We start from the raw sequence: 20,062 nt of genomic DNA, 5'->3' as shown, positions 1-20,062 counted from the left end.
TGAGTTGGCTGTGGTCTCATCTCTTGGTGGCCACCAACTCCCAGTCATGTCTGTCCCTCAGGAGTCTCAGAAGCCAGGAGGCATGGTCACCCTCAGGAAGGGGTGGTACCTCTTCATCTCCATGGAAACCAGTGGCTATAACCCTGGGTATGAGGGAGGCATGATGTGGGTCATTGTGTAGCATTGTGTGAACATGGCCTGGGGTCAGGGCAGATTGGGGGTCACACCAGGCACTGTCACTCACCAGCTGGGACCTTTCACACTCAGGTGACTTCCCCAAGCTTGGCTTAGTCACCCACTCAGGGTGCCACAGGCAAGTAGAACAGATATCAGGCTCCTAAGTTGGAACCCAGGCTCTGCAACTGCCCAGCTGGGAGATGGACGTCTCAGTGCCCAGTGTGTGGGTGGATCAGTGCCAAGCTCAGGGATGCTAAAAGATTAAACAATGAAATGCAAACAGGTAATCACTTAGCACGACACCCCCTGCTGCATGAGGGTTACTTGCTGTTCCAGCATTCAAGTGTTTCAAGCCAAGCAGAAGAATATTCTTGTTCTGGAAACTCTCCACCATGCCCCACCCCGAGCACCCTGCTGGCACAGCCCTTGGTGACAGTTCTCTCCCGAGGTCTCAGCCACATCTTCGTCTTCTGCCTGCAGGGACACAGATTGCCACAAGCTGGGGCTGCCGTCCTATGTGTTTTATCTTGGAAAATACTATGTACACACTGTCAGTGTACCATGAAATAGCAGGCCTTGGCAGTGTGTACCTGATGGGCATGGCTGTGGCAATAAAACTTTATTGGTCAGGCCAGGCTGAACTTGAGCAGAGCCATAGGTTCCACCTCCTGTTACCCTACACACTTGTCACTACAGCGGAGTTCCACACGTTCCTGGAGCTCCAGGTGTCCAATGAAAGTCCGGCCCAGCCCAACACCGCATCAGGTGATGCTTCTGAAGCCTGGGATGTGCTGTACAGAGTTTTACCAACATTTTAAATCATCTTCTGCATTTTTTGCCTCTTGGGAAACATCTTGGTCCTGTCCCTCCTTTTGCTGTCCCAGCAGAGCCTGAAGGTGGCAGAAATCTACCTGGCCAATGTGGCGGCCTCTGACCTCATGTCTGTCTTGGGCCTGCCCTTCTGGGCACAGAACATGTGGAGCAGATTCCACTGGCCCTTCGGAGCCATCCTGTGCAGTGTCATCAATGGGGCCATCAAGGCCCACCTGTTCATCAGCATCTCCGTGGTGGCGGCCATCAGCCAGGACAGGTACAGGGTGCTGGTGCAACCCAGGGTCAGCTTGAGGGGCCAGCGGCAGTGGCACGCCCAGGCCATCTGCCTGCTCATCTGGGTGGCAGGGCCCTCTTGAGCACCCCCACATGCCTGCTGGCTCCATCAAAGCCCTCCCTGATCTGAATGTCTCTGCCCTCATCCTGCTGTTCCCCCCCAGGCCTGGCACTTTGCGAGGATGGTGGAGTTAAATGTCCTCGGCTTCCTCCTCCCGCTGGCTGCCATCTTCTGCCTCAACTACCACCTCCTGGCCTCACTGCATTGTTGGGAAGAGGTGAGCAGGAGCTAGTGTGGAGGTCCCCAGGGCGGCAGGGCCACAGCGCTGATCTCCATGCTGGTGGTTGCCTTCCTGCTCTGCTGGCCCCTACCACTTCTTCACCTTCCAGGGCTGCTCTGGGAGGAGGGCACCGACCTGGGCCTGCAGCTGACCTACTTCTTTGCTGTCACCAACAGGTGTGTGGACCCCGTGATCTGTGTTTTTGTGGGCCTCCTCATCAGGACCAATGATCTGGGATATTTATACACAGCACAGGTGTAGAAGTCTCCCTCCCATGACCTGATCCCACAGGAAAGAATGCAACCAGCTTTTCTGGAGGAGATAAAACAGCAGTGACCCAGGAAGCTTGACTTCTTGTTGCTTCTTTCAACATTGTAAACACTACAAGGCTGAATGACAGCCACCAAGATAGCCAGGATCTGGCCCTGGTGCCTGTGAGTGTACCTTATGGGGTAAGGCGGACTATATGGACTTCCAGATGTGGAGATGATTCTGGGTTATTCGGGGACCAATGAGATCAGGAGGATCCTTATAAGAAGGCTGTTTTGCTGGATAGTATCAGGTTCGAAAGTTCAGGCATCAGCTGAGAAGATAATGAGATTCATTATAACGCCCATTCTCGTTGACTTTTATCTACTTTTGAAGACCTACAATATCTCCAATGTTTTGGTTTTGTCGGTTTTATTCTTTACGGTTTTGTTCAATTGTATTACAACTAATGATATAGGCAATTCTATTAGAAATAGCGGGAGGCATTATGGCAACCATTGTTGATCACCTTGTACTATGTTTTTATATTATCTATTATGTCCACCCTTTTGAATTGACCGATTCTGTTCTGTTATGTCACATTTGGTTTTACTCTCTTCCAAAAAAGCAATAAGAACCGTGGGAGCAATGAAACCCAAAATGTGTAATAGTCACTGTACAAAAGAGAGGAAAAGAAAGTGCTCTAAACTATATAACTGCATGTATGTTTAAATGTATAAGATAGAAAATGATATCACAGAGTTTTATTGGATCATTGAACAGAACTGTTTGCAGTATCATTGTTGGAATGTCCACTCTACAAGCTTTAATTTTGTGACTTGAACAATTATTTCTAAGATGGCAATATGTAATCCATTAACTAGTGATTTCCTACTGCGCATTTTTTATTCTGTAAATCTGTATAACTTGTACCCCTTCACTGTTTTTTTTTCTTTCTTTTCTTTTCTCCTTAAATAAAAATTAAAAAAAAAAAAAAAAAAAAAGAAGGCAGCAGGAAACACAGACTCAGGACAGAAGCGCAGGTCTGCATGACACAGGGAAGTGGCCAAGGGTCATAGTTTTCACGCGCCCTCTAGTGGCAGAAAAAGATGTGACACCTGATTCTCCCTGAAGCTTCCAGGACAACCAGCAACTGACACCCTGACATGATCTCTATCTCCACAACTGAAGAGAATAAATTTGGTGTTACTTTAAGCTATTGAGTTTGTAGGGATCTGTTCCAGCTTCAAGGGAAACTACTCCTCACATCCACTAAGAGGCTCTGTTACAATTTCATTGGTCTAAAAAATTCTAGGTTGACAGCCAGGAGTGAGAGGTGGATTGGCAGAGACCCTGTTTCCAAGGAGCTTCCAGCCTCTAAGTAATTCTGAGAAAGAACTGAGAGGCCACAAAAGCACCCCGAAAGTTCCAGCAGGGAGCACTCAGGGCAGAGAGGCACCATGAAGGGCACAGCTGGAGGCGTCTCAGCAATGGTGGAAGCTTGGCCTGGGAGAGGGAAGGAAGGGGTGCAGGTGCCCAGAACCCAGGGCTGGAGGGCTGAAGGCTTCTCAGAGCAAAGCAGGGGAGAGCGTTCTTATTGAACACTGGCTGGTGGGCGCCTTCCTTCTCACCAGGTGCCCAGGAAGCCCTTAACATTGGCTTTCCTTGAGCTCATGTAACAGGAAGAATTGTTAGGAGAGAATCACAGGACAGGTGACACAGGGGTTGTGAGCACAGAGAAGGGGCCCTGTGTGGGCAGCCAAGGGGGACACTTAGGCTTCCAGAGAGGCCAGCTATAACCCAACCTGAAAAAGTGAGAACCGACCTAGAAAGTGGGAGAGGTGTATTCCAGACACAGAAGCCAGCCAGACACAGGGCCAGGCAGGTGTGTAGGTCAGGAGGGAGGAGAGAGAGGAAGGGGAAGAACCAGCCGTGTATGGAGAGCTCGGGGCTGGAGGGCAGGCATATGAGGAGGATGCAGGGTGACCAGCAGGATAGAGCCTTGCAGCTGCAGGGCAGGAAAGTCTGAGTGGGACCTGCCAGATGCAGAGTCACTCTGCGTGATGACAAGGTCAAGTGTATCCATGGGACTGGGTGGACGATGCAGAGGGACGGCAAGGGGTGTGGGAGATGATGAGATCAAGGAACAGCATGGTCATCTGGGGAGTGGGCTGTGCACCCCCAGAGTCAGAGACAGTCAGGAACACAGGGAAGAGATAGGGAGGTCAGGTCCAGTGTCAGTTCAATGCACAGGGATTAGGAGGTACAGTTAGAAGAGCCCAATACACTTACTGGGAGCCAACGGGCAGCCCCACACCTGCACAGAGGGACTGGTCCTCAGGGAGAACCACAGAGGCCCAGATTCATCCCAGACAGGGAGAAGAGGCCAGCACTCGTGGAGCCTGTGATAGCCTGAGATGCAGGGCCACCAGGTACTCAGGGGAGACCCAGGACCAGAGCTCTGGGCATAGGGGTTTCCTGGAGAGCAGAGCAGGCTTCAAACACCTGCACTTGGGCCCACCAGCAGCACCAGCCTGCACATGTGCTTACCCTGGACCACATGGTGCTCAGAAGCTGCATTAGAGTTCATTCCAATACTGAAATGACAGGGATCCAAGCTTCTCCAGGACATGAGGAAGATCTAGCAACCCCGACCTGTATTCACTCATCCAGCAGATATAATGGTGGCTTCTACTAGGCAGGACACTTTATAGGGGCCAAGAGCACAGCTAACAGGAGGGGACCCCTGCTGGCCCCTTGCAGCTGGGCTTCTGGAGCTCCAGGGCACGGTCCTTTAGGTGCTGTGTGTTTGCACCCCCATGTGGACAAGGTACCTCTTGCAATTATGGTACCTGCTAGGCAAGAGGAAGCAGTTGGGTCTGCAACCCCGATGTCCTGCAGCTCCTCCACTCACAATCCAGCTCATAGAAGGTCCTGGGACACACACAGGCACCCACAGGGAGGACCTCAGCATGCACTGCAAAGGCCTTCCTCCCGCATCTCATTTGATTTCAATGCTCTGTGGCCCCACGCCCTGAAGCAGATTTTCCCAAAAAGACAGAGGCTGCATACATCAGGCTGGTCTGACTCCAAAGCAGTGTGACTTCCAGGGCCTGAGAGGCAGAAGCAGGAACAGGCTGGAATAGAGAGCTGGGCTGGGAGAGAAACCACTGCCCTGCACTACAGGAATGGACCTGAGCATAGCTGTCTTATTTCTCCCTCTACATCTAGCCTCTGGACCAGAAAAACCCTGGCGTCAGATTTCAAAAAGCAACCCCATGTTCAGGGAGAATGTGCTGCTTGAGAATGCAGAGAGCACAGCTCATGAGCCTGCAGTTCAGCTCACACTGTAGGCAGGGACTCAGCCAAATCAGGCATCAGATACATGGGGGCAGGACAAGTGCCAGAGCCCAGCACACAGCCCACAGTGAAGAGGATCTGGGCAACCTGCTGTGGGGAAGGTCAGCTGGTCCTCTGCAGAGGCAGAGATCCTCTCCTTGGTTCACAGCACCAGCGCCATTGGAGAAGGGCACGCTGTGCTGCCCGTGGATCTGGGAAACGGAGTCACCTGGCAAGGTCCACCTTTTTATCCGAGCCAACACCACACCTGAGGCACTCACATGTGGGCTGAAGGGATGAGCTTACACAGGGTCCTCCCGCAATTCTGTTCCAGTTCCAAGCTGAGAAGAAGCTTTTCTCTACAATGTGGCAAGTGGCAATGCAATCCCTGATCTACTGTCACCATTGGGCCTGCTCTTGGCCTTGAAATCACATGGTCAGTGGCCTTCTGTCCTTTCGGATGTTCCTGCTGAAGGAGTCAGCCTCTGTCGTACCCTGGCCCCACTACCCACCACAGTGTCCATCCTGGGAATGAGCAGGTCAGGCCCCTCCAGTTCCCAGCCCAGGGCAACTCCCTCATGTGGCACTAGCCACAGGCAAGGACTTTGGTCTCTGGAGATGAGTCAGGCATGTGCTGAGGAGCAGGAGGGAAGCTGTCCAGGGACGGCTCCTCCCTGAACACTGAGCACTGAAACTTCAGTGCAAACCAGCAGGTGATCTAGGAGACTCGGGAAAGAATCTGTAAGAAATGAAGGTACCACATTGTCAGTTTTCACTGGGTTTAGGGGATGGGACCCCTCTGTAAGCTGGGGAGCACTTGTTGGGCACAGAGAAATAACAATGGGCAGAGTGACAGGAGGCAGTGTCACATTTCTAACATGAACTTCTAGGACAGCTTCCTTCTACACACCTTAAGGAACAACAAAATAAATGAGTCCAGGAGGAAGAGGACCCTGGGAAGCAGCCCGCCTCAGTTCTTATTCCTCAGAAGACCTGTTTCAGCAGCAGCGCGGGCCTCTCCGCTGTGTCACTGGCCCCTGAGACTGCCTGTGTTGGCTTTGGGTCAATTCTCTAAAATCCTTTCTATTAAGAGATAAACCACATCTCTAGTTTCAATGAGCTTGAAAATCAGTGACCAAAATAAAACAACTTCTATGAATTGATAGACTAGTGTTTTTGTTTCTCCTCTATTTTTACACATGAAGACAAAAGGTTAATAAAATGAGGTGAAATCAGAGAATGAAAAGGAGTAAATTCTATGACAAACAATTCTCCAACACCTGCCGTTTCTAAAAGAATGAAGAATATTTTTATTAAAATAAAATTACAATAACACCAAGAGAACTTTTCCAAAGGGCACTCTGAGGTACATTATATGTTCCTACTGTGGAAGGTTTCTTTAAACTCAGAAATTCAACCAGTGCTCTCAGAGCCTGTAGCACAGCAGCACAAAGTTGGCGCTCATGGAGGTGACTGTGGCCTGTGCCAGACACACATGGTAGAGCCCGTGACAGTTCAAGAAAGATGGCCGGACACTCAGATGCCAGTCATAGTGGGTTAGGAGGCCCGACTGCTCTTGCCTCCCAGCCGCTGACAGCCGTCCAGACTGAGAAGGACCCAGAAGATTTAGGGCCATGTGGGCCATGGCCAGGGCCACATCAGGAAGCACAGGAAGCACCTGGAGGCCGGGAAAGGCTGGAGGCCGTATCACCACAGGACCGACTTCAACAAATATCACCCAGGTCACATTGGGAAGGCTGGATGAGGCATTTCCACGTAAAGAGGAACCAGAGCTTCTGTCCGACCTCGGTAAACACTGGCCAGTGAGCAAACACGAGTACAGGCTGCCCACAGCGAGGCTGGAGCAGCTCCCACCACTGATGCAGTGCGATCCGGCTGCTGCAAAGCTCCAGGAAGGGAAGGCTCCCAGGCAGCCTGGCGTGGTGCAGGCCAGATTCCTCAGCAGAAGAGCTCAGGAGAAGGCTAAGGGGTGGGGAGGGCTGTGTCAGGGTGGCTGGAAACCTCAGGATGGGGGGCTCATTAAAATGCTAACAAAGGATCAGGTTCAAAAAAAAGAGGCTTGCTGCAAAGGGGGGAACTGGAGAATATTCAAATTTCTTGAATCCTTTTGTGGCTCTGCTGTGCCTAAATGATAAAATAGGGATTATTTAGTCTCTGTCCTTCAGAAAGTAGTCAGGTTGAAAAACATCCTGAATATAACTAAGGAAATAAAAAAGCACTCCCTGTGTCATTAAACTTATTCACACAATAGAGACGACTAATTCTCTCACCACTATGCTCAATTTATTTTTTTATTTATTTTAGGTCATTTTGAGACAGGGTACCACTATCCAGTTCAGACTGGCCATAAACTCACATTGATCTTCCTGCCTCAGCCTCTTGAGTGCAGGGATTGCAGGCAAGTGCCACAGGCACAACTATTATCAGTTGGAAAATTCACTTGCTGATAATAAATTCTGTGGAACACAGTTATTGAATGGCTCTTTAATTATCCAAATTCCAACCACAAATAATCCCCAAATCTAAATTCTATTTGTATTATGAAGATGCAATTAAAGTTCACACTTGGAAAAGCAAAATGTTTTCTGAAAAAAAGCAATGCTTTACATATGCTTTGTGTTTCCAGATTTGGCAAACAAATAAATGTAAGCCATGTGCTGCTGGGTCTGGATCCCAAAGGCAGAGGTCTGTAAATTGCAGATGGGTGAGAGAGGGAGAAGAATAAGGAAAAAAGACTGGCAGAAAGCAAAAGAAAGAGAAGGTTGTTCCCATGTATAACTAATGCTTTATTAAATGTGTTAATTCTATGTTTGAATGAAGTTGTGAAACGTAACTTCCCATGCTAGGATACCCCCTTTATTATGACATTTTCAGCCTTTCCAGGCAAATATTTTCCTTACCAACCTAAAAGATGAAGCACTTGATAACTCAAGATTTATCAGTCATTGCAATGCTCAGGAAAATGCTATTTCACAAGGATAATTACAAAGCATTCATCAGAAGAAAACACCCTGTGCATCCCTTACCTGACCATCATAAAGGCACTCTAATAACCTCATTCTCAGATCATTTCTCTGCCATGCTGGGCTGAAACAATCCATACATTTGTACTCTAGAATAGGTACTCAGCTTATGGGCCAATGTTTAGTGTCCAGAATTCTCTTTATTACCCAGGACCACTCTCCACTTCATTGAGAAGAGCAATCCTCTGACATTGCTCACTTCAACAAAAGAAGTACAGATAAAGGAGGCTTAGGCCAGGGAAACACTGAAGCAAATCCATTCAGTCTACTTGCTACTGAGGCTGCCCAGATTCCCAAGCTGCATTTCCTGTACTCCATGACTTTACAAACAGGAACAGCTTTTGGGGTTGCCTTCTGAGCTCTGACACAATTCCAAGTACAGGATGGAAGACTAAGCTTGCTTTTTTCCTCCAAATCTTCCATCCACATAAAGCACCACTGCTTCGTGTCTCTAAGCCAGGCAGACCCAGTAGGGCTTGGACCTAACAAAAGAAAGGGGGAGAAAATGAATGGAGGAGAGCAAAGAAGAGGAAGGAAGATGGAGGATGAGATCTGGCCAAGAGGAATTTGAGACATCCCTCAAGACACTGCATCTAGACAGGGAACTTGGTGGCTTCTGGGTGCACTGGACAAACGTGGCCGGTCCTGAGCGGGCTGCAATGGCTTCCCTGCTCCCTACCTTGCTTGGCAGACTCTGGAGTTCTAAGCAAGCAAGCAGACACCATCAGTTCCAGAGGCTACGCAGCCTGGAGTGAGTGCCCCCACACTTTACCCCGAGCCCAGCAAGTTTGGGACCCTCACTCAGCCCTGGACATGGAACTTTGTGGGTTCCAGGTGCACTGAACCAACCCGGCAGGTTCTGAGCAGGACTGCAAAGGCCTCCCTGCTCCTGGACATAGTTGGTGGACTCTGGAGTTCTAAGCAAGAGAGCACCTTCGGTTCCAGAGGCTGAGCAGCATGGGATAAGTGCCCGCCCCCCTGCACCTTACCCTGCACCTAGCTAGCTCGGGACTCTCCGTTGGCCCCGGACAGGGAACAACGAGGCTTCCTGTTGTACTGGACCAGCTTGCTGGATCATGACCCGGCCTGTCCCACCCCAAGTGTCCCTCTCTCAATCTGACGAACTGGGTGGCCAGAGTCTCAGGAGCTGAGAGCATAGAAGAGGATTTCCAACACACCCTGAGGAAGCCTTGGAATAGCACTTGAAACACAGAAATATAGGAAAATGACAAAACGAAAGATGAAATTACAATCTCAAAACTCCAGCCCATCCGAAGAAACATTATGACCTATGTACATAGAAGAAAATATATGCCATAACCTGAAATATGGGACATAATAGCAACTGAAATAAAGAAGCAACTCTGGGAAGATTTAAAGGAATTCAAACTAGAAATAATCTCCCAGATAAAAGAAGAAATGATAAAAGAAATGAAGGGGATGCTGAACATATCTAAAGAAGACACAATTAAAAAATTGGAGGAACTGAACAAAAAAATGGAATCTATGGATGCACTATATAAAAAATGAACAGAATACATAAAGCAGGTGTGAAGAGATATACAGGAAATAAAAAGTTCCATTGAAAGTGAAAAAACCACTTCAATGAAAGTGAAGATAGAATTTCAAACCTTAAAGACAAGTTTGCAGCTAGTGAACAGGAAAGGAAAGATCTTTTAAAAATAACAAGGAATCAGGAAATAGTAATTCAACAAGATGATGCAAAGAAAAACAACATAAGATTGATAGGGATAAATGAAAAAGAAGGGACAACATAAAAGATGTCAAGAGGATATTTAGAGAAGTAATAGCTGAAAATTTCTCAAAAATGAGATTGGTAACTGATATAAGGATCAGTGAAGCATATAGAACTCCAACTAGTCATAACCAAAATAAAACTACACCCAGACATATAATAATCACCATTCCAGATATGCAACATAAGAATAGAATATTAAAAGCTGTCTGAGAGAAAAGACAGATCACTTATAAAGGAAAATCTATCACAATAACAGCAGACTTCTCACCACAAACAATGAAGTCAAAAAGAGCATGGAGTGAAGTATTTCAGGGCCTAAAGGAAAATGATTTCCAACACAGACTGATGTACCCTGAAAAACTGTCCTTCAAAATCGATGGAGAAATAGGATATTTCCATGGCAAAGAACAGCTGAAGAACTTCATGATCACCAAGCCAACCCTGCAAAGAATATTGAAAGACACTTTAGATACACTTAAGAAAAAAACACTAAGCAAAGCAGACAATTAAACAGAACAGAAAGATAAAGGTGCAACAGCAGAAAGGTAACATGTCAAAAACAAGCCAATATGTAACAGGTATAACTATTAATGTAAATGGTCTCAATGCACCAATTAAAAGAAACAAACTGGCAGAATGGATGAAGAAAGAAAATCCAACCATATGCTGTCTACAAGAAACCCATTTAACACAAAAGGATGCTCACAGACTGAAAGTCAAAGGATGGAAAACAATACTTTATGCAATAGGAACCCCCCCCCCAAAAGTAGTGGTAGCTATTCTGTTTGCAGACAAGGTGAACTTCAAACCAATAATAATCAGAAGAGATAAACAAGGTCACTACATACTGGTTAGGGGAAAACTTCAAGAAGAATAGATAATTATCTTAAATATATATGCACCAAATTTCAGAGCACCCAGTTATTCAAAAGAAGTATTAACAGAAATGAAAAACCAAATAAGCAGTAACACAACTATAACAGGAGACCTTAGCACACCATTGACACCCAGGGACAGATCAGCCAGACAGAAAATCAGCAAAGAAATAACAGAACAGAATCACACCCATGAACAAATACACTTGATAGACATATAGAGAGTGTTCCATCCAGAATACACATTCTTCTCAGCAGTACATGGGCCATTCTCTAAAATAGACCATATACTAGATCACAGAACATATTTAAATAATACGTAAAAGAGTTGAAATTATCCCTTTCATGTTTATCAGTTCATAGCACTATGAAATCAGAAATTAATGATAAAATTTTGATACTGCAAAAATCTCACAAACATATGGAAACTGAATAACACACTCTTGAGTAATCAGTGGTTCACAGGGGAAATTTAAAAAGAAATTAAACAATACCTACAAGCAAACAAAAATACAAATACAACTTACCAGAATCTGTGGGATGCAATGAAAGCTGTCCTTAGAGGAAAATTTATTGCACTGAGTTCCCACATTAGGAAAACACAGAACAAATACAAATAAATACCCTGATGTTATGCCCCAAACATCTAGAAAAAGAAGAGCAAGTCAAGCGCAAAGCCAAAAGAAGAGAGGAAATTTTAAAAATCAGAGCAGAAATCAACGCAATACAAATTAAGAAAACAATTCGAAGAGTCAATGAATCAAAGAGTTTGGTTCCTTGAAAGAATACATAAAATTGACAAGCCTCTAGCCAACCTTATTTTAAAAAGGGAAGAAAAAGCTCAAATTCATGCAATAAGAAATGAAAAAGGTGAAATCACTGTAGAATCTATAGAAATACAGAAGATCATCATCACCCATTTTGAAAACCTCTACTATCAAAGGTTGGATAACACAGAAGAAATGGACAGATTCCTAGAAACATATCAAGTACCAAAGCTGGATCAAGAAGATGTAAAACTGCTGAATAACCCAAATTCTATTAATGAAATTGAAAATGTAATTTCGTCCTTAACTGCAAAGAAGAGCCCAGGCCCAGATGGATTCACTGTAGAATTCTACAAGAAATACAAAGAAGACCTAATGTTGACACTCCTCAAATTCTTGAATGAAATTGAAAGGGAAGCAATTCTTGCTAAGTCATTCCTGGAAGCAAATATTACTCTAGTAGCAAAACCTGAGAAAGACACAACTCAAAAGAGAACTGTAGGCCAATCTCCCTAGTGAACACAGATGCAAAAATCCTCAATAAAATATTGGCAAATAGGATGCAGCAAATCAAATAATCAAGAAGATTATACACCACAACCAAGTGGGATTCATCCTACGCATGCAGGGATGGTTCAACATACATAAATAAATAAATGTAATACACCATATCAATAAAGCCAAATGTAAGAATCACATGATCATTTCTATAGATGCAGAAAAAGCTATTGATAAGGTCTCACATTCATTTTTTATAAGAACCTTACAGAAAATTGGAATAGATGGTCTTTACCTCAATATAATAAAGGCCATTTATGACAAACCAACAGCCAGTATCATATTAAACAGTCAAAAATTGAAGGCCTTTACTTTAAAATCAGGCACAAGACAAAGATGTCCCTTATCACTGCTCCTATTTAATACAGCCCTGGAAATACTAGCCAGAGCAATTCGACAAGAGAGAGAAATCAAAGGGGTAAACATAGGAAAAGAAGAAGCGAAATTATCATTGTTTACAGATGACATGATACTCTGCATAGAAGACCCCCTAAACTCCATTGAAAGACACTTAGGTATCATAAATAAATTCAGCAATGTAGCTGGATACAAAATCAGTACTCAAAAATCAAGAACATCCCTACAGACTAACAACAAAAACACGGAGAGACAAATAAGATAAGTCACCCTTCACACTAGGAAACAAAAAACTGAAATATTTAGGAATTACTCTCACAAAAGAAGTGAACAAGATATAACAATTAGAAAATATTATTTTTAAAATATGATTATAAAAAATAATTATAATAATTATAATAAAATAATAATACATTGAAAAATGAAATTGAAGATGATCTCAGAAAATGGAAAGACATCCCTTGCTCATGGATAGGGAGAATAAATATTGTGAAAATGGCCATTCTCCCAAAACTGTTATACAGATTCAATGCAGTCCCAATAAAAATACCATCAAGATACCTAACAGATCGAGAGAAATCACTCCTAAAATTCATCTGGAGCGAGAAGAGACCTAGAAGAGCGAAGACAGTTCTAAGCAACAAAGGCAAGGCAGGAGGCATCACAATCCCTGATTTGAAGTTATACTACAAAGCAACAGTAGCGAAATCAACATGGTACTGGAATCAAACAGAGCAGAGGATCAATGGAATAGATTAGAAGATACAACCACACAACTACCAATACACTCAACCACTTTATCTTTGATAAAGGGGTCAAACAGGTTCACTGGAAGAACGACAGTTTCTTTAATGAATGGTGTTGGAAAAACTGGCTCTCCATATGCCAAAAATTAAAACTAGACCCGTGCCTATCACCATATACTAAACTGAAATCTAAATGGATAAAAGTTCTGAATATTAAAACAGAAACACTAAATCTGTTGGAAGACTAAGTAAAAATATTAAAGACTTAGGGGAATTTAGAGAATTCATGATCAGGAGTCAAACTTCACAGGAAATAGTTCCCAGAATCAATAACTGAGATCACATCTTATTAAAAAGTTTCTGCATATCAAAAGAAATCTCCAGCATAGTGAAAAGAAAACCCACAAACTGGGAAAAAAAATCTTAGTGAACTGTCCCTCAGACAAAGGACTTCTGTCTAAAACATATAAAGAATTAAAAAAAATCAGATCCCCAAAAAGATCCAATCCAAAAATGGGCATCTGAGATGAATACACAGTTCTCATATGAAGAAATACAAATACAAATAAATACATGAAAAAATGTTCATCATCATTAGTCTTTAGAGAAATGCAAATTGAAAAAACACTGAGATTCCATCTCACTCCAGAAAGAATGGCCAGGATCAAGCAAACTTCCATCAATAAATTCTGGAGAGGCTGTGGGAAAAAAGGAACTCTCCTGCACTGTTGGTGGGATTGTAGACTGGTGCACCCACTGTGGAGGTCAGCCTGGAGATTCCTGAAAACTCTGAGGTTGGAAGTCCCATTCCACACAGCTATTCCACTTCTAGGCATATTCCCAGAAGAACTGAAAACATCATAGCACAGTGATATATGTGCACCCATGTCTATAGCAGCACAATTTGCAATGGCTAAGTGTCCATAAACTGAGGAATGGATAAAAAAGTTGTGGTATTTTTATACAATGGAGTACTACTCAGCTATAAAGAATGATCACACTGAGATATTTATAAGTAAATGGGCACAGCTTGAGATGATACTCATAAGTGAAATAAATCAAACTCACCTGTATGAATACTGAATAGTTTCCCCAGTGTAAGGAATGATATAAATACATAAAAGTATGTGGTAATCATGATTCCCCATTATATGGCTTTGAAGCCTTATAATGTTTTCACTCATTAATTGGAGTGGTTTTATTCTGTGCTGTTTGATTTTATTGTCTGTGATGATATTAACAGCTACTTTGAAGAAAGCAAGACATCATAATAGCTAGTGCTGATTTAACATCATCTTGTTTTGAAGTCTCATGAAGCTGTCATTCTTCTGTCTCCATTGGTTTTATCATGTTGTATCCTATTTGGTTTTATTATATGTGATAGTGGAAACAAAATTTTTATAGGAAAAGAGATTATATAGAAATCATTGTTCATTTTCTGTTAGCTGGTTCTAAATACCCTGTAATACTTTCATCCTCTTGAATGGTTTCACACCGTTTTTATATGTTTGATGCTATAGTATACAAAGTCATACTCAAATATTTCAGGAAAGAGGTACTATGGTAACTACTATTAAGTCGGGTTATCTTGTGGTGAAACACTATGTTGCTTAAATTGTTCTTTTCTGAGCTGTATTGTTATCTTGTTATGTCCTCTTTTATCTCAATCTCCTCCTTTTTAAAAATTTATGTATTTTTTTAATTAAGGGAAAAATTTTTAAAAAATTAGCAGGATACATTATAGTAAATTTTTGGATTTCCTATTAACTTGATTTGAAGCCCGGTATTGCTCTCACCATCTTGTTTTGACTGATTTTACTCTATTCTATTTTGTTTGATAGTATCAAGTTTGAGGGTATAGGTGGTTACTTTGAAGGCAATAAGATTCACGATTACGCCAATTCTGGTTTGACTATAATCTTCTTTGAAGTCCTGTAATGTCTCCAATGTTTCGGTTTTATTGGTTTTGTTCTGAATTGTTTTGTTCAATTTTATTATACCTGATGATATAGGCAATTCTTTTTCAGGTAGCAAGATGCATTATGCTAACCATTGTTGATTATCTTGTATTCTGTTTTTTCATCATGTGCTATGTCCATCCTTTGTTTTGACTGACTCTGCTTTGTTTTGTCACATTTGGTTTTATTCTCTTCCAAAAAAAGTAATAAGAACAGTGGGAGTAATAAAACCCAAAAGTGTAATTTTTATTGTAAAAAAGGAGAGGAAAAAAAAGTGCTCTAAAGGATACAACTACAAGTGTGTTTAAGTGTGTAAGATAGATAAACATAACCATTTAGCATCAGGCATGCTGAGCACATCAGGCCTTTGCATCTTAACAACACTGATATGAATACTTTTATCAAAGGAAAATGTGCATTAAACAATTTTGTAAAGCCCTCGCCAAAGGTCAGGGTGAATAACGCAGTGCACATCTTTCCTTTACGTTAAATTTCATGCCATCCAGGAAAATGTGGATTAATCCCGTCTTCGTGGTCCCTTTGTTTAAAAAGAGAGGAGGACTCTCCTGAGTCACAGGGCTGCTGCTCTCGGTTTACAGTCACCCAAGGCACACTGTACCCTGGGCATCGCACCTGCCCAACTCCTGATGCCTCCTCCCACCTGACAAGGTTCAAGGCTGGTGTTTTGCACTCCTGGACCACAGCTGCATGCCAGGTGCTGACAGCCTCTGGGACACAGCTCTGCTCATGGATGTCAGGGCCTCAGGGACTCCAAACACTCATCCTTGAGGGATATGAAGCCTTTTTCTATGGCAGTGTTGGAATCTTGCTGCAAGAATGCCTGAGCCAACAGGACCGAGCTCCTATCAAGAAATAACTAAAGCTGTGGAATAAAAGTACCATATTCAGGGTAACGGTAACATATACACACTGATGTGGAAACCGGGTTGTCACCTCTAAAGGTTGCCTTAACTCCTAAATAATACAGTGGTCATAGAAAATAACCTACAGGAGGACCAGCCTCTCGGAATGAGTGTGACACCCACTCCCCTCACCATTCCCACTGAGCAAAAATCAAACTGGTTCTTACTCTGTGGCATGCAGGGTGTTGATCTGGTCTGCAGGGGGCTTCCTCCCTTTTCTGTCCCCAAAGCCACCCAGCCACCTGTCCTGCATCTCCTCCTTGGTCTGCAGGAAGCCTCTGCAAGATTATTTAAAACCGAAACTACTATCAGTACCAGAAAATGTATCCACTTTTACACGATTTCAGATTTTAGTAAACCATGCTTTGCATCCAATTTCTAAATGTTTCTGCCTATTAAGGATGATGATTAGAACAATCCAAAGCCATCCAAGAGCAGTCTCCAATAAAATGCTAGGTATTGCTATATCTCAAAATGTCAGTATCCTCGTGTGACACCTGATTTATATGTTGCAAAATATTTACACTATCAATATATTAAAATATCCTGCAATGGCACAAATCGACTTGTTCAGTGAAGAATGAAATGAGTGTACTTTCAAACAACTGAGAAAATTAGATGAGCAAAGTTACAAATAGGAAAAAGAATCAGTTTTCTATGATGACGCTATTTTGTTATGAATACATCCAGGACAATAAACTGAATTAATGTTAGAAGATCCAAGCAGTCATTCCAATCACCGAAACTGTGCCAAAACATCCCACACCTCTCCCAGGTGAGAGTCACTGCTCTAATTAGACTGGGATTCATTTTCATCCCTGATGAAGGTGGAGCCTAAATCTGTTTTCTTCCATGTGGATAGTTTGCCTATATCAAGATTCCAGAAATCCACCAGAAGAAAAAAATATTAAAAGCAGCCAGATAAAAGAATCAGATTACCTACAATGGAAATATTATCAAAATAATGACAGACTTATCAACACAAACTCTCAAACTGAGAAGATCCTGGGGTGAAATAGTCTAAGCCCTGAAAGAAAATAACCTCCAGCCAATACTAAAGTACCCACAAAAACTCTCTCTCAAAATTAATTGAGAAACAATGGTGTAGGACTGATAAACATATTACTAAGTTCTTGTTGGATCATTGAGCAGAACTGTTTGCAGTATCATTATTTGAATATCAATTGTATGCTTTAATTTTGTAATTCGAGCAACTATTTCTAAGATGACAATATGCAACTTACTGACTGATGATTTCTTACTGTTTATTTTTCTGAAATTCTGTATTGTTTATACTCTTTTTGTGTTTTTTTCTTTTCTCTTTATATAAAAAATAAGTAAATAAAAAAATTTAAGATAAGAAAAATGAAATAGTTCTGAAGAGTTTTTGACAACATACTTTCTTCTCCAAAAGGATATGACTGATTGTAGTCACAATACAAGCTCAGTATTTCTTATCCAAAAACTTGGTACAAAAACTATCTTCAATTTCAGATTTGATTTGTTTTGGAATATTTTATTCTATACTTTACTGGTTGGCACTCCTAATCCAAAAATCTAAAATGTATAAAGTCAGGCCTCTAGATTTGGAAGCTATTTGAATTTGATTTTGAAAAAAGAAAAACTGAAAAAAAAATTATGAGTTACTCCTAAGTAATTTTTCTTGAATTAGTAGGATGATTAAAAACTTATTATTCTTTCCAAAATAGTTTAAAATATCTCATAATGTAAGGAAGGCACATTCAGATGCCGCATAGGAAATTTTATGGGAACCACAACACCGCAAAGTAAATGTCTCTAATACACACAGATATGTCCTCTCCCAGGCCCGTGTCAGTTCAAAATATCTCAGTTCCAACAGCTTCGCACCGCAATGCTGCACCCAGAATTTACCTGTTGTTTTCTGCTCTGTACCGGCTCCCTTCAGGGAGCTGCCTCCTGGTTCACTTTCTAGGAGTACTTTGGAAAATCTCCTATAGGAATATTTTTGATATAATTTTCTCTCTAGGTCTGATTTGGTATCAATCAAAGTAGGTACTCTGGGCCTGGTGGGAGCTGAACCGTGCATGGCTTCTCTCTGCATATCGTGGCCACCACCCTCAGCTCCAGAGCATGGTTCTGTCTTCTCCACTTGCAGCCTGGTGCTGGCTGCTACCCTAGCGGCCATGCGTTCCAGTATTTTATTGTATTTTATGGTGAGAATGTGATGTTCCCTGGCCTTCTTGTTCAGGTCTGCTCACAGGTGTTGTTTCTCGACAGTGCAGGGCTGCAGCTGTCCTTCACAGTCCCCAGCGTCCCGGGTGGAGGAGGGACTCTGTGGTTCCCTCAGCCCTGCTGTCTCTTCAGATAGAGCAGATTTTTTTCAATTGTTGTCAGACTTCTCTCCTTCTCCTCATCTACGTGGTCTTCTGTCTGTAAGGCACAGGTATTATGTGGTCAGGGTTATAAGTATTAAGCCCTGCAGTGGGAATTTACAAACTCTCACCACAGCAAGTCCAAGGCTGTGTCTCTCAGTACATCTCTATGGAAACACAGTCTGGCACTTTGGTTCACACTCACAGCGGGAGAGCTTTTCTCTGCCACACATGACAGGGCTTGCACATCCCAGAATCCCTTACTGTGCAGCAGAGAGTGTGTGGAGCGCACTCCACCTTGACACCAACCACAAACCCACACAGGGAACCACAGGGAAGTGCCAGCTCTCACAGCTGCCCATTTCCCATTGCACTATCCACTGACCAAGCTGCTTTACCTGGTATCTCGCTGTCCTCAGGCCAGCCTTATCTTGGTGATTTCCTTATGTTTGCATATTTCCTCCTGACGTTGATGCCTTAGCTTGGCTATTTTTGCTTCATGTAAATTCTGCGACATTGCTATCTCTTTTGGATGGTTGTCAAGCTCTTCATTTCGGGGCTCTTCAAGTATCTAAAGTTTTAATCACAAAGTTAACGTTATGATCCACACATTTGCCTGCGCTATTTATTTCAGTGCTGTCCAAATCTAGATTATTAAAATTACTTTTCTGATCCCATTCACACGGAAAAGAATTTAAACAATGTCCACCGAGAAGCAGAATTCTGAAAACATTCACCCCTTTTTTATATACCTCAAAAGACGTGTTTTGCCTTGGTTTTGACACTGCACAAGATTATCACAGAACTCTGGAATGCTAAGGAGGAAGATGACACATTCCATCCCAGTCTGGGCAACTTACTGAGACTCTGTCTCAAAACAGAAAGGCTGGGGATGCGGCTCAGTGTGCAGGTTCAATGCTGGCTGATGCGGAAACATGTGTTTCTGATTTCAATAAGGGGACCTCCAAAGGGATTCTCGTAGGAAAAGATGAGCCAAAGCATCTTTACCTCGAGATTCATAAGCAAAGTAACTGAAACCAAGGTATACACCTCTGCTCCCCACAAGATCCCCACTGCACCTTGGCCTTCGCTAAAGCTCATCTCATTCTTATAACTTCTGTTATCTTATTTTAAAAAGAAGTTTTTTAAAAGCTCTCTGTAATAGTACCTTGGACTTGGTAGAGCACTCCACTGGAGTGCACTAGTGTCAATACAGCTGCCACTTTTCTCCTGAACTTCTGGCCCCTGTGGACTCATTTTTCCCTGAAACATCAAAGACCCACGAGTGGTGCCCTTGGGAACACGGGTCTCCTGGGCTGCCACTGTAACTGACCCTTACTCCTGCGCCACCACTGCCTGCTGGTCCTCTCTGTGCTCTGCACAAAGCCGGGCATGGGAACCAGAGGCCCACCCTACCCTTGGGAAGGAGGACTCCTGCTCACAGCTAGGGAAGCATGGGATTTCTGACAAGCTTCCAGACTGTCTGCTGTGGAAACTCTCCCAAGTGCGTCTCTCACTTCTGCTTGGGTCTGCAGTTCTGCTTGACCCCACCTTCTCCCACATCACTC

At 43.2% G+C, this 20,062-nt stretch overlaps 2 pseudogenes; both read left to right on the top strand.

The window, feature by feature from the left end:
* Window positions 1-776: 776 nt before the first annotated feature.
* LOC100720298 (B1 bradykinin receptor-like) lies at window positions 777-1,826 on the top strand (annotated as a pseudogene).
* Window positions 1,827-6,616: 4,790 nt separating this feature from the next.
* LOC101787144 (large ribosomal subunit protein uL15-like) lies at window positions 6,617-9,277 on the top strand (annotated as a pseudogene).
* Window positions 9,278-20,062: the final 10,785 nt, after the last annotated feature.

This window comes from Cavia porcellus, unplaced genomic scaffold, assembly GCF_034190915.1.
Source record: "Cavia porcellus strain 051 isolate PalLab524CR breed Dunkin Hartley unplaced genomic scaffold, mCavPor4.1 scaffold_31, whole genome shotgun sequence".
NCBI classification, from domain to species: domain Eukaryota; kingdom Metazoa; phylum Chordata; class Mammalia; order Rodentia; family Caviidae; genus Cavia; species Cavia porcellus.
Note: the sequence above shows the minus strand (reverse complement) of the source record. Positions and strands in the feature narration are given on the sequence as shown.